Here is a 15,983-nt window from a genome sequence, read left to right on the forward strand (position 1 = left end):
TGATGACCTCATCAGGAGAGACACTGTATTCTTCCCTTCAAATAAAGAAGACCCTATAATTCCTAAATTCTTGATAGCCTGTTGTCACTATACAAATCCCTTCTGTTGCACAACCCTAAAAACCCTTCCTGTGAAACATTCTAGGCAGAATACCATTCACACCTCATATGTACATAACACACACATAACATCTCCTGTCTCTGATGTTTTTGTGCTAACCAAAATGCCTAAACAGAATCACCTTAGAAGTCCTATAAATCCTATGGACTCCAATTCCAAAAAAGCCTCAAGTGCTGAGACGAGGAAGAGGAAGAAGGAGTTCACATGGATCAAAGGAAACACTAACCTGAACATACGTGCCACCGGAATTTCCAGCAAAGGTAGGATATATGCTCAATGACACCATGATTGTATTCAGTGTCAGCATATTTACAATGAGGTATAACTTATCAGGCTACGCTATATATTCTTTTCACAGCAGATTGCAGTGACAATCACACTTTACAATTGATGTTCCTTGGTTCGTTCGCTTTGCACTGAACATGGGCAGCTAACCGGCCAGTCCCCACAACTACCATGAGGTAATCTATTTTACTCTTATGAATACATTTAATCGCTAAAACAGAGGTTTCACATTGGCTGTTTTAGAAGCATGCATTTCAACGCACATGTCTTCATTCCTTCCAGCAGGCTACTGACAAAGGTAGCGGCTTTTTTGCAAGATGCCTAACGAGGAATCATCACCCAGTTCATTAGAATTTCGCTGCTAGTTTGAGGAGCTCACCACATAGAACTTTGATTTCTAAGAATCTTTTACAATGTGCTTTTCCGCACGCAGGTTTTGGGAAACAGCCAATAAGTATAGGGCATTCACTAATGAACGCACACCCATATATTAATCCTTACACTGACATTGCACTTGACATGCATGAATCAAACATGGAAGTTGTGTGGGCTTGCACTTCAATACTTCATTCACCTTGGACAATGGTTCCCACGCCCCCAAATTAGGTTGTAACACTGCATTGCACAATTGCAGCTACATTTCCCTGACCACCCGCTTGACTGCACGTGGGATTCACTATGCCCATGGCTTAGTTATCCAATTACTTACCATGTTAACTGTCACTAAAATAATATGCATTATAGATATAATTAATCCATCACATCCTGGAATTATCATATAACCAAATCGCAATGTGCATATTATGGTGTTGTTACTAGGTGTAGATCTAGCTGTTCCCTCTCTGTCTCTCTCTCTGTGTTCTTGTTTTGTTTTTGGTCCTTGTTGTCATTGTTACATGGTTCTCCAATGTGTTCAATGTGATTTCAATTTACCCACATAATCATGGCATGATGTATTCATGTTCTGAACAATAAGCTCATCCCTGAAGAAGAGCAGAGGCTCGAAACACATGTCGGCTGGGCACACAAGTTTGAGAAAATCAGGATCACCTATTGTCAGATTCACCCGTAGCACTTGGGTTGGATATATCAACCATTGTTCTTACTTCAGCTGTCAGGCTTACCATTAGCCAGTCCACAAATCTCGATAAATTGGAACTGATAAACCAATTAAACGCAATTTAATCATTATAGCTTGAATGCATTTATTTGTGTACCACACGTTTACTTACTCTATATGTTATAAAATGCAAAAAAGTGCATTCTTTGTGGTTTCAATACAAATAATATTCATTTCTATGATACCAATTGCAAATGCAAGTAATAGTTTTTTGCCAAATTTGCGTGAGGCACCTGGTGTGACAGTGTGCATGCTCTTTACCCTAAGCTGAACATGCAGGCTAGTTGTTGTAATGAGGCCCAAGTGTGTGGGACATTTAAAAATGGTGTCCACATTGAAGAAAAGGAGAGAAAGAGAACGGAAGAAGAAGTAAGCCGTACCGAGGGAGAAGCCAGCAGCATGGGAATGTACCGTGCTGGGGAAAGTAGGTTTTTTCAGACTGCCGCTTGCAAGCAGGACCTACCGGCATGCCCAAGGCCACAGAAGACACCACAGGCACCGTAAGAGAACCGCTGGGGAGCCACCAACAACAGTAAAGCTACCGGGAGAGCAGTGCTGTCCAGAACCAGCAGTCTTACCGTCCAGCAAACACGGACCCGGCAGGAGAGCTGAGAGAAGGTCTGTGGAGCGGAGAATGTCATCCCAAAGTGAAAGCTTCACCGCAGCAACGTGCCACAGGTCGGAATCCTCATGTATGAGATGTCAACATGGGGAAGGTTGGAGCAAGTATTGCCACAAGCCAATAAATACTAGTGAAGGAGTTAAAAGACAACTTGAACAAGTCTCCATATATGAGATATCAATACAGGGAAAGATGGAGCAAGTGTTACCAAAAGCAAATGAATACTACTGAAAAAGTTAAAAGGTCGAACTTGAACAAGTCTCCATATCTCCATATATGAGATATCAATCTGGGGAAGTTGGAACAAGTAGTACCTCAAGTATAGACAGTGAAGGTATACAACTGTGCTATACTGAAAGACAGTGGGACCATGAAAAAGAAGCCCTGTTGAAAGAAGCACATCAGGCAGTAAGCATTTGGAGATAAGATACCTGGAAAGAAGCATACCAAGGGATCTACAAGCCCCAGAAAGGGATTCCTGGCAGCGGCGTACACCAGGTAAACCATTTGAAATACACAGAGGACACAGAAATTGTGGGCAGATATCACCAAGCACCAGGCAAGTTGAAGTTAAATAAATAAGCTGACATTGTAGGAAGATACCTGGCAGGAGAGTATGTCAGGGGATCTGATAAATCTACTAAAGGCTTCCTGGCAGTGGAAGCTACCAGGAGGTTCTCCGTAAGAGGTTATTGTTTGAAAGAGACACTTTCACAAACCTAAAAGGAACTACTGTTTGAAAAAGACACTTTTGCCATCCTTAAGAAGTGGTTGTTTGAAAAAGAGATTTTTTCTATCCTTAGGAAGGGGTTCTTTGAAAAAGACACTTTTGCCATCTTTGAGGGGTCATTATTTGAAAGACCCTTTTGCCATTCTACTTGCGATATCCAGTGGAAGGAACCACCCTCTGGATCCAAAGGTTATTTTGTTGGATTTATTTACTTGCTTTTAAACACTTTTTTCCAAGCCTGAATTAGAGATGTTTTCCTTACACTCTTAATTGTTAATTTTTATTGTGAGGGTCAGATTCATGTTTTGGACACAAGGACAGGGTATATCATTTTGACGAGACACAGACTGATCTTTAGTTTTCGTTTCCTAGGTAGGGAAACTCTCTCTAGAATAGGGGAAGATAGGTCTTTATCCAACCATTTTATTTCATCCAACCATTTTATTTTAATAAAGATGTGTGATGTTGAAAACACTACCACAATGTGCCCGCTTCTCATTTCTGACCCCTCACATGATGTACTTTGTATACTTGAAAGATTTAAAGAAATGCTTAGGCTAGCTTATTCACTGCGGTAACCTGCACACTTCTGGGGGCTGTGTGCTAGTGCAAATTACCTGGAAGATCATTTCAATCCCTTTTTGGGGGATAGAATTACAAGTGAATCAGCAGCAGTTCGTCCCACTGTTGTCCCACTCAAAAAAAAGAACCAATCAGAAATGACTGTCTTATGCATTGTGCATCCCACTAAGTCTGTTACAAGAAGAGGTTGTGGAATCCTTCTCATTTCTCCACATGCTAAAGCACGTCCAGTTTGGGAATTTGGGATGTGCCTTGGAATGTGTAGAAGTGACCTTCATTGGAACAATTGCACAAAGTGGGTGAAAATGGAATCTGAGCGTATTTAGAAAATGTAGTGCACTTTTTTTTAGTGTAAACGGCAATGTACTAATGCGTCACATCACTAGCGCCCCCAAAAAGTTTTCAGAATAGGTTCATAGTGTTAAGTGGCAGAAAGGTAAATGTGCAAGGACCACTAAATCTTCAATTGGGAACGAATTCCTGCCAGACACCGAGAGGTCTATCAAGCTAAATCCTTCGACACTCGTCAAGTTGTTGTATCTGCTAAGAAGAAGCAGGGGGTGATGGCAATATGCAAGGAAGCATTGTATGAGATCAGACAGGCTAACTGTGCATGGGCAGGCTTCCAGTTAAACCACTCGAAGACATTCTGCATATCGCCTCGATTCAGTCTGGCAGCATAGTGTAGTGAAAAAGAAACACATATAACACATCTAAAAGTAACAGGCTGCAGTCAAGACTGAGATTTCCTTTGCATTTTAAAAATAATATGTCCACTTCAAGGTTACGCTTGAGCACATCTCAAGTTCATCACACAACCATGTGCTAATTCAGTAGCCAAAAATCACTGCGAAAGAAACTGCTCTCAAAGAAAAATGCTTCACACCACAGCCAGGGTTCCTTGCCTTTCTTTTCGATCAACCTCAACCTCAACATTTGTTTTACCCACTGCCATCGATTACACACAGACCACTACCACAAGCAAGCACAATACCCATCTACTCCCTTGTACTTTTCCATTTCTTCGTCTTTTTTTCCTATCCTACTCAAACTTCTCTTATCCACTCAACCTTTTCCATTTTCTTTTTCACCACAAGCCACTGCCTGGTTGACCCCAAGTGAGGGCAAAACATGACAACAGCCAAACACGCCTGTGTTGCAAGACCATTACACAGGTGATGGGCACAATATAAGGTTTTTCAAAATAACTTTGGAACCATAACTGGCTAACGGTCCATAGTTACACGCAAAGCCCAGGGAAGCAGAAGCTAGTATGGCACCCAGTCTTTCCACTGAGTTAAAAGTCTACACAGTTTCACCAGAATCGCCTCAGACTAGGCCGCATACATTGATAGTTTCATCGGAAGACCACTAAGATGGAAATGTGCAAAACCTTGCTCATACGTATCCTAAGCAGCAGGCTGCCTGCCTAGCACCGTCAGAAAGAAAGCCAACTGCTACCAGATCTTTTTTAGAGCAACAATCCCCCGCAGTTCCAGTTTGCTGCCCATGAGAAACCCCCTTCCAGTATTCATGGTGTGCCAACGTGTATGTTAGAGGACTGGCTGTGCATCCAGTGCTGTTGGGAAATCTGTAGTTTGCGCTTTGCATTGCGTGCACAGTAGTGATTGCATCGGAGCTTTTCTAATGATACTTGTACTTGCATTGACTGTACATTAGAGGCATGTGCACATCATGTGTGCATATGTGGTCTGGCAGAGAAGGAATGGTGCTGATCCTCGAGGTGCAGGTCTAGCAATAATCAGGAAGTGCTTCGCGCATGAGCAAGTATGAGGACTAAACGGTGCATTGTTTACACTGGGGCAGTGCAGATGTGTACACACTGCGAGCATGTGTTCTGTGCAGGTGCACTGTAATCTGGGAGGTCCTGGAGAAGTGTGGTCCGTGTCAAAGATTAGGCATATTGTGTTCTAGGTATTTTATGTGCAGTGATGCCTGGATTGCAGAGCTGTGTAGATTGAGTTTGGCCTGTGAGGTTGTATACAGTCATTGTTCCACTGGTTGGCTAAGCACAGTTTGCTTTTGTTGTAGCGTAAGCACAGCACACGCTGGGGTTTTAGGCACTGTGTGGTCTTGGAATTGTTGACATATAGATGTCTGGGTGGTGTAGGTAGAGTGTATTCAGGGGCAGTGTGGTCTAGGTGGCATATGTCTTTATGCTGTAGACAGTATGTTAGGGTGGTGAATACAGTGTGATGTAGGCACTGTTTTGTCTTGGTGGTGACCGACAGTTGAGTCTAGTGGTACAGCATGGCCCAGAAACAGTGTGGTCTGAATGGTGTTGGAACAGTATTATCTGGGTGGCGTGAGCAGTGTGGTCTTTGGTGTTGCCACAAAATGGTCTGGGTGTTGTGCGTACAGTGTGATTTCGATGGTTTAGTCAGAGGGTTGTGTGGATAGTATAGGTGTAGTAATGTCTGTGTTGGCTAGGCACAATGTAGTTTGTACTGTAGTGTAGGGGATTTGTTCTTGTTGTAAAGCCAGTCTGAACTAGGCGTTGTAGGCACACTGGTCTGTGTCTTGTATGCATCGTGTGTGTGGGTTGTGTGCTGGAGGCAGTGCAGTCTGGATGTTGTGGAACAGTGTGATCTGGCTGATGTAAGTGTGGTGTGGCCTTGGTGACACAGGAAGGCTTTGGCCATAGACTTTGTCCCCTGGGTGTTGAGGACAGTGCTGTCTGTGTTGTGTAAGCACAGTGTGTGGAGACAACGTGCGGTGTCGGTGTCCTTGGCACTGTGTGCTTTGAGTGTTGTTGCAACAGCGTGGTCAGTGCTGCCTGGCAGGCACAGTGTGGTATGGGTATCGCAGGCATAGAGTGGTCTGAGTGTTGTAGGCAGTGCAGTGTGTGTTGTGCAGGAACAGTGTGGTTTAAGTGGTGTCTCTGCTGGGCCGCTGGTTTTCTAGACAAGGTGCAGCGTGGGCTGTGATGGAAACTTGGTTCACTTTGGACAGGATTGTGCAGGCCTATTGTGTTTAATGTCGTTTCAGTATTGTCTTAGTGGTGACGGAACTGGTAGGTAGGCTGATGTGTGGTGCTGACAATGTACACTGGCTGCTGCATGTATTGGGACCTGGGCGCTGTAGTATAGGTGGTGAAGGTGCAGTGATCTCTGCATAATACATACACAACGAGGCATGGGTGGTGCAGGAATTTTGGTCATGGTGAGCTGGTCGATGTAGGTACGTCCTGACGTGGGCCCTGGTGTCACCGTTTGATCTAGGTGGTGTAGGCACTTTGTGATCTGCTGAGGAGTACACACAATGTGCTGTGGGTGGCGTGGCCAGGGTGTAGTGAGAGTATCGTGTCGCTGTGTGCATGGGTACCTAAAGTGGAAGCTAGGCCCAGGCCTCCGGATTTACCCATAAGTAGGGGATTTACCTCTCGGTAGAAGCTATTTCAAGTCTGCAGCTCAGTGCCCGGTGGAAATCCCAGCAGATCAGCCAGCAGCTGGAGCAGATATTTTGGGGGAGGAGAGTCCTTAATCTGCCCCCTCAGGTCTCCGCTATCAGGGTTGGTAGCGTGAACGAGCTCCTCGGGCGATGCGCAGAGAAGGCGAGAGAGTGCTCATTAATTCTGGGGTAGCAGGGAGTGGAGGAATCACGCCACACGAGGTGTGCGCCTCGCTGGAGAGGATGGCACTCTAATGTACAAAGCGCATGGTCGCTGCTGGTGGTGAGAGCCTGTACTCCCCACACGGGACCGGATGGGGGCTGAGGGGTGGCACCGGGGTAGCGGCTCTCGGCACGGGAGGCCGAGTCGCAGGTGTTTGGTTGAAGGGGGGTATGGGGGGGCTCTCCCTCCTTCCCGCTCCGCCTGTTTGGGTTTAAAAAAGTGTCGGAACCCGAGCCGCGGCCGTTAGCTCCCGAGTGGAACACCGGGCCCGATAACGGCCCCAAGCCCCCCAGTAAGGGGAATGGGTGGAAGAGCCCCTCCCTCAACGATCCTGCCCAACACGGGGGATGGGGGGACAGCTCCAACTGTGGCATGGACCGATAGGGCGACCCCTGCCACCGAGACAGAACACATGGCCGCCGACTCCCCAACGAACATACATACCCAACATCATGTCACAAACACTCCCCCCACACGGATCCTCGCCAGCAGCTGTCAGTAAATACACCTTTCCCAGCCCCCACACAATCACAGCTTCCCCATTGTTACAGATCCCCCCCCCCACCCGTCACCCATGGCCCCTGCATGGTAGAAACACACTCATGTATGTACCCCCCAAAAAACACCGGTCACAAACACGCCAACCCGCCACGGATAATCCCGAGCTCGCGCACACACGAACTAGTCAGAGGCCTCCCTGGCCGCGACTCCTCACCACATGTCGCAGAAGTGACAGACCCCAACCTGGAGCATCGCCCACCTCCGACATGTCCTTTCACTGGCGAGAGATTCCTTCTTCCGGAAATCTACCGCGGTGACCCAGGACAGACTCCACGCCTGCCAGTGGCAGACCTCCTTTCTCCTATCTCCCACAGGCCACACAACCCCAACTGCCTCAGTTACTTCGCTTCTGTGAGAGACGCCCCTCCATCTGTCCCGCCACCTAACTTGTGGCAGAAACCCCTCCTGCCACAGAAAGCACACACGCTTTCCCGGGTACGTCCACCGATAACATGTACACTACCTCCACTGATGCCTTATTACAAGCCACATGCACTCACACCACAAGTCAGACATCTAAACAGTAGTCACATACAGTCCCCCAAGCAGTCAGATAGTTTACCACTAGCCGCACGACAATGACCTGTCACAGATATCCAGCCACCTGCAGAGATAACCAACTACCCGTCACAGAAACCCAACTACCAGTCACGGGCAATTTACCACCTGTCATGCATACACTGGAGCCAATCAGCTATTCTACCACCGGCCATGGCTATGTATTCTTATCTGCCACACATAACCCCTCCTTTCACAAGTTCCCGCCCCCTGGTCCACCCTGCTATAAACACAACCTCTCCTTATAACCCATGTTATTTCACCCAGGCCTCCTCGGCCGTGTCCCCTCCTTCAAATGTCCTTCTTCCGACCCTATTTTATCCCTTCCCCCAAATAAGTCATGCACGTACCCCCGCCCTCGGGCACCCCTACCTGCCGGGCTCCGGGCCGGGAGGGTGCGCACCGCTTGACAGCTGCTGCTGCTCCCTGGGAGGAGAAGCAGAGCTGGGCTGCGGCGCACGTCACTCCGGGCTCGGGCGGAGGAGGGGGGACCGCAGGAGGAGTGTCCCGAGCGGGGAGCCGTATGCCAGGGAGGAAGGAGGGAGGGAGGAGGAGGGGGGCGCACAGCCATGGCCCACGAGGAGATCCGTACTCCATGAACACAGAGGGAGGACACGGCCGCCAACCCTCCAAGAGGCAGCGACGAGAACCAAGAGCCCAGTGGCAAAGGTGGGCTGGAGACTCAGACATGTGACACTCAGCGGGCCCAGGAGAATCCAGAGTGGCCAGACACACACTACGCCGCAGGGAACATGATCACAGAGCGCCGCAATAGGCGGGGAGAGCGCACAGATTGGAAAGGGAAGCAGGAGACACGGGGAGGTAGCCGAGATGGTCCATGAGGGGTATGGATACATCTCAGGTGGTCATCGTGGAACGACCTCCCAGATGGCGAATGAACCATATAATTCCAAAAGGTCAGTGTACACCCAAGGAGTCAGGGCATATCCCAGTGGGTGGGGTTATCTTTGGTGGCGTGCCTTTCCAAAGGGGCCGAGTAAACAGGGACAAAGGGGCACTTGGGTTCAGATTACAGTTTTCGATTGTGTATCGTAAATGAGGCTGCAAGGTGTCGATGTTGCTGGAGGTGAAAGTCCGGAGACTTTGAAGTAATTTACAGAAACCCCACCCTTGGTTAAATGATGAGTCCTGTGGAACAGAGCTGGAAAGGTAGATCAGCAGGTTGAGTGATCATTACCTCCACATCCCTTTTCTTTGTCCCAGTACTTATCTTTGAGAGGCTTGTCCCATGAAGCCTATCTGTGAAGTCAGGTTTCATCTCTGTGCAGGGCATGAAAGGGCAACTTTTGGTGAATCTCGCCCGGACGGTCCCCCTGCAGCTCGTCGAGACAGTGGGGACACGACAATGCCTGCCGGGTGATAGGGCCCAGAGCCAGATGCTGCGGGGAGTTTAGGGGGCCCGGTGTAGTTGGCTCCTTTATTGTGGCTGGAGCGGATGCAGACCTGCAGTGGGGCGAGCAGGAACCAGCCCGGAAAAAGGGGTTGGAGCTCCAGGCCTCCTTCCCAGGTAGGTTCCAGACCCGTGCCTGGGAGGCAGGTAAGTGCTGCATAGTTGCAAACAGGATAAAAGAAGAAGCAAGGAGACAGTAAGTGTTGCACCGTGTCAGGCAACATGAAAAGTATTCTCACACACTGATGCAGTTGCCTGACTATTGCTGAGCAACAGTGTCTTCAGCACGTTGAATATGAATACATTAACAGGGTACTATCATTGCTAAGCAAGTTTGTGTCTGCGCTCTTAGCGTACCTGACACGACAATGGGAAAGTGCTTGGAGAGAGGCAAGCACTTGGTGCTGGAGGCTTCCCGTTCCTCAAAGCAGGTAGTAAAACAAGTAATAAGTCTCTTAAGGATGATAAGGGAGGCTGTATATCTAGAAATGAGCTGAGGCTCTTCTTTAAAGCATCTCTGGAGCATAAGCAGAAGAAAGGGAAAAATAAGTTGTTGCCCCTTCCTCTTCTTCATTCACACAGTCATCATCCTCTCCTTCCAGCTCTTCTACCTTCTCAGTAGATATTGATGACAAAACTACCAGTAAATACGTGGATAGAGAAGAGTTGGATAAAGTGCAGGAACAAATCCATGAATCCATGGGCTTCAAGGAACAGGTTGTTCTCTGGACCCAAAGATACTCCAGTACAGATACATCCTTAAAGTTGTTCCCCCGTTGATTTTGGATATCAGAGACAAGAACTTCAGGGAATGGTCAGACCTGGAACACATTAATTTGCCAAGCGAGGTTCATATCAAAATCATGCCGACTAACAGGGGAGGAGACTAAAATGCCAGTGTCGGTGGAGGTGAATGATATTTTGGCCTGCTTAGTGGGACGATCCTCCATGTCTGCAGAAGTGGTGTCTCTCAAGGACGCAGTGAACAGGAAGGTAGACACTGCCCTCAAGATGTCTTATGTGGAGCATCACCTGGCACTGAGATCCAATACCGATGGTTTTTATGCTGCGGACACAGCGTTGGCTGGCTTCAGAAAGCTAAGGCAGTCTTTGGAGGAAGGAACAGCCTGTGGCCAGATTTTGATGGACATGCAGAAAAGGGTGTTTATATCTGACCTTTTTTATGACTGGGCAGAAGAATGGCTTTAACTATTGGTGCTACCATTTCTGGGAGACACCACATATGTATAGGCACGTTATAAAAGCAAAATCAAATCATATCATAAACCAAGGTACACAGGGCTTTCAAAGAGGATAAATATGCAGATAAGTTAAGGAAGGAAATCTCCTCATCTCGCTCCCTGGAACCAAGACCAAATAGGAAGCCATGCTTCACCAGATCAAGAGTTGAAAATAAGAGGCTTGGGTTTAGAAGACCATTCAAGAAGCCCAGACCCCTCTAAAAAGGCAGAAGCCATGACAATCCTGTCAGCCGTTAGAAGGCACGCTGGTTTACCTTTCACAGATATGGGGCTGATTGGCCTCAGACATCTAGGCTCACGGCACAGTGCGTTCTGGGGTACAGGTGGTATGTCCCCAAGAGGAAGGCCATGCTATCTGCTGTGCAAGAGCTTCAGCACATGAAAACAATTGTCAATGTACCAAGGACACAGAAGGGATTGTGGTTTTACTCCGGAATTTCCTGGTGCCCAAGCTGGGCTGCAACAAGTTCAGACTAATCACAGATCTGAAGGAACTGAATAACTTTGTAAAGACCAACACTTTCAAGATGGACACACTGCAAAAGATCATTCCAGTGGGTAGCCACCTCTTGGCCAAATGTGCAGAGTGTAGGTCTGCAAGACATCTGTAGGCCTGCCACTTGGGCCAGTCCTAACACATTTATTAGGTACTACCAACTGAGTGTAAAGGGTCCCAGGTCAACATCACATAGGGTTGGAGTGTTGCAATCCCCGGCTCGATGAATTGCATTTTTACTATGATCTGACAGCACAATAAAGTTGGTTATGGCTCACTAAGTATGCTATTTTGTTTCTAGTGATTCTTCGTGTCATAGGTTCCTTCCCCATGGACGTGGCTTTGGTACATCTCAAAAGTAAGTACTGGGACAAGGAAGAGGGACGTGGCGGTAATGATTGGATTACTTAAAGACAATCTTCATTACTACTAGTCCTAATCCTCCTCGTCCCAGTACTTGTGTCCCTTCACCTCTTCCCTGGATGTGGAAGGGTCCCATGACTGAGCTAAGTGTGAACTGAAGCTTCATCAGTAAAGGGGCGGGGGGCTACACGGGTGGAGTCAACCAAGAAGGAGCCTGGAAGAAGGTTCCTGGAAAGAGGCAAAGCCTCTCAAAAGTAAGTACTGGGATGAGGGAGAGAAGGATTGGAGTAATGAAGATTATCACTACGTAATCGAATGATTGCTGCGATCTCGTGTTTAGAAGTGTGTAATGTATGTCTTTTTTCCAAGTTCTTCAGAAAACTGTACTGTGCAATATACTTTGCCTACCCATCATGTTTTTAAAAAAAGGTGGGGAGTAGAACCTGCCCCACCCCCCAAACTTGCCAGGGATAGGTCTGGACCCCTGCTCTGCTTGGTTCCTTGCTCATATTGTTATGAATGGATTTCAGACCCAACATGCTAGTGTCATACATGCCAACTTTACCCATTGTATTCAGGAGATGCCAGCCCCCCTCCTTGTTTTAATTCTGCAATCTGGGACTTTTAGTCCTGGACTTGACCAGTATAAGTCTAGGAGTACAAGTCCGAGAATGTATAGTTAAAACCAGGAATTGGCTAGAAAATCCTGAATGGAATGGATAATGTGGGCGTGTATGTTGTGTGGGCCCGTTTTTTTGGTCAAAGTAGGCCACTCTGCAGCTATTAGGTTTGACCAGTGTTACTGAACAAATAGTCTTTAAAATGCACACATTTGCAACACATTGTGTCACAAAACGTCCCCATGGGTACTACTCCTATAATCTGTCATAAAAGGAATGAATTGCCTTTTGCGACTGTGGGCCACTTTTTCATAGGCGCATGAGCCAATTGTATGCCCCTGCCCGGTAAGGAAAATCAAAAGTTAACATCAATGTTAGAATAAGATAATTAAAAGCACATTCCAGGGTTGCCCCTAGAGAAAGGCACTAAGGGGGGCCATTTTGGCCGGAAAACCATCAACGATGGGTTCGTTCAAAGAGGGGGCTCCAAAACAGCATTTTGCTTCGGGCATCATAAACTCTTGCACTTGGCGCAGATGTAAGTTTACATCCACCTGGGCTTTGGACAATTCATGTGGTTAAGGCGCACCCATAACATAACCTCTCTGAGAGTGTGTGCACATTCAAATACAATAAAACATATTTCACTGTCACGACCAGTCGAGCAACTATTGCCAAAGTAAGTCCACTGGGTCCGTACAGTGATACAAACATGTCTATTCATGCATTTCATTTCCAGGGAATTTTCTGTGAAATGCTGAATTTTTCAATTTGTCTTGTCTTATCCAGTGACCCACTTAAGCATACATTTTTTGTGACCTTTGTTTGTCTTATTACATGATCAGAACATAAACCTACTTGAATGCCCTCGCCAGTATTTCAGGCATGTCTCTAAATAAGGGACTGTGCATTTCCCTTCTCTGCTCTTTTTAGGAAGTATTCCTTTCTCTCAAAAAAGATGGGGCAACATTGTCCTAAATATACGTGTGGCACATTCTACGGCTCTAGGGCACATGAGATGGGGGTGAGTGCACATCTTGGGGTCAACAGACACCCTGTGAGTCGGGGAACATCACAGCAAGGTCCAAGGCATATTTCAAGGATCTAAGGTACATTACATTGGTTTGTGCACTCCACAGGGGATGGGGTCGGGGAGGGCACTACCCAGGCAATCAAGCCACATCACACAAAATACTTTAGTGGCAGGACATGTATGACCAAAGTACACATCTTGGGTGCATTAAGTAATGCATAGATGACATTCCAGTATATTATATTTCTAGGTTGATGTTCAACCTAGAAATGCTGAGTTTTTTTCTATGTCCTGTCTCATGAGGTGACATGCATAGATCTACTTTGCTGCCCACTCCAGTGTACCCAGCATTTCCCCAGGCATAGAGAAGAGCTTTATCTTTTCAATATTTTGTGGAAGCCTTTCTTTCCCCGACATACTGGGAGAAACTGTGTATTGTCTTTCAGGGCAGATAGGGGAGTAGAACCTATAACAGGAAGCAGTGCACACTGCAGGAGTCAGGCTGCATCACTGTGCAAGAAATGTATGAGATGGAAGGAGCACATCTCAGGTGCATGGAGCCAGGATGCTTCTCAGGGGATGACAAGAAAACCAAGTGCATCCGTGCACACCCCAAACGTGTGAGAAGAAGGGCAGGCGAGGCAGGAGCAGCGCAAATCTCAGCATTGGGGTGGCCGTTTGGAAAAACATAATCCACTTGAAATCACCAGTTCCAACTATGAGTGGACACGCTGGGTCTGGAGGCGATGGGTGCCATCATGAAGCCACTATTTCAAAGGGAGAAACGGAAGTGTTGCAGGTGAGGGTGTGACGGATCCAATCCTGCTATTTGCTCACCTCATGAAGACCAGTGCCCATTGGTGGGATCGCCTCTGGGAGGCCATCATGGACAGGATAGTGTCAGTGTCCACCTACCCACGGATCACTGATTATGTAAAACAGCTATGGAATTAGTTCAAGCTTTGGGTCTGCTCCTAAGTGAATGAGCACCATGGGGAGAGCATACCCAGAGGAAGAGGGAGTATTCCCCCCTTGTCCTGAAACATGGGCAGGAGAGCCCGTCTCTGTCCTCAACATGGGTGGGATTGAGAGTATTCGAACCCAAGACATAAGAGGGCGGATACCCTCTGCCAGTGGGTAGTACATTTCAAACGCTGATATATTTGACCACCACTGCATCTCAGAACATAACAAAGTGTGCATTTGAAGATATCCCATTTGGAGAGCAACGTATCAGTCATGCCCAGCACAGCCGTAAACCGAAAGCGCCGGTCCCATCCAACCCTGTCCCACATCTGCACCTAGTACTTTCTGGGACATGTTGTCCCAGACAAAATCATAGTAAGGAACTCTACAGGTCACAGAAGGCAATACGAAATGTTCACCAACACCATGCCTGTAGGCAAAGCCTCATTTTAAAAACGTCACCAACCAACCAGTCACCCAAAACGCGAAATCATATTGAGTAATGTAAAATCTAAGCAGGAGGCATGGATGGTGATTATTTATCCATAGCTATATAACATTGTGCCAGACCTGTAATTTATACAGTTTGAAGCAGATACAGTATTTCCTATTCATGCCCCCTCTTGTGCTGGACTACCAAATGTGTAGCATATTCATCCAGAAGCACAGCAATAAAACAGCCATGCATTTGTAAAGATACCTGGCCCACGTAATGAAGTGAAATGTTTGTATATAATGAATCCCTCCAACAACATGTCTATATGTCATATGATATGACATTTATAAAGCTCCAATACACAAGTGTTTCAAGGTGCGATGCGGCAAGAGAGGGGGAACAGAGGGAAGACAGACAGCGATCTTACTAGGCCCAGTGTCATTCTGATTGCGCAAGTGAATAGGAAGAGGGAAGGGGAAAAGAGATAGGGGGAAAGGGGAGGGGACAGTGCAGTACATGGGATAAAACAATAAATAGTGCAAGGAAGTGCAGACATAAGTGCTGGTAGGGGGACTGTAGGGATACAGAAACAGTCACCAAGTGCCGGGGTTGCCAGGGAGGCAGTGCAGGTGTGCAAGTGGCGGGGTCATACAGCATGGTATCAAGAAGTAGGCTGTGCGAAACAGACATGTAGCCCATAGTGTGTACATTCCTCACCAGGCATAGGTCTCCAAATGCCCTACATGTCAGGCAAGTCCATAACCGTTATGTACACCCATTATGGGCATATACATTCCAAATGGGTGTCACGGAATCCAGCAAAAGTGAGATAGAGGTAACAGCCACTACCAGACGGCATGCGCCAGTAACAACAAAGACTCGACCACCATATGCATCAACCAGACCACTGCCCGCTGCACTGATAGTGCCCCCACATCCACCATCGCAACCGCCACAATCATTACCTTCTCCAATGTCACCACTCTTGCGGCCATATCAACCTGTGCTACTGCTGTCCCCATCCATGCAACAGAAGACATGACAGGTGGGCAGAAACCTTGCTATAGCCAACTGACAACCACTCATGTATCTGCACTTCCTCCATTGTCATCTCAACTGGCAGTAGCAAATAAGGTCCCAAGCCACATTCAGCCTGGGCAGGCTGTGTCAATAAGGAGATTAGT

The 15,983-nt window shown here is 47.2% G+C and overlaps 1 protein-coding gene across 3 annotated transcripts in view; it reads right to left on the bottom strand.

Annotated features, from left to right (window-relative positions):
- The window catches only part of NOL4L (nucleolar protein 4 like), an 843,583-nt gene that overhangs the window by 455,504 nt on the left and 372,096 nt on the right, over nt 1–15,983 (bottom strand). The window contains exon 1 of one of the 3 annotated variants that reach the window (XM_069651019.1): nt 8,585–8,667. The exons of 1 other annotated variant lie outside the window; for it this stretch is intronic. The gene's annotated coding sequence lies outside the window, so the exon portion shown is untranslated. Of the gene's footprint in view, nt 1–7,808; nt 7,831–8,584; nt 8,668–15,983 lie in introns of those variants that run through there. One more of the 3 variants, XM_069651018.1, reaches the window with a different exon arrangement.

This window comes from Ambystoma mexicanum, chromosome 3p (assembly GCF_040938575.1).
Source record: "Ambystoma mexicanum isolate Mex_15411 chromosome 3p, UKY_AmexF1_1, whole genome shotgun sequence".
Taxonomy (NCBI): domain Eukaryota; kingdom Metazoa; phylum Chordata; class Amphibia; order Caudata; family Ambystomatidae; genus Ambystoma; species Ambystoma mexicanum.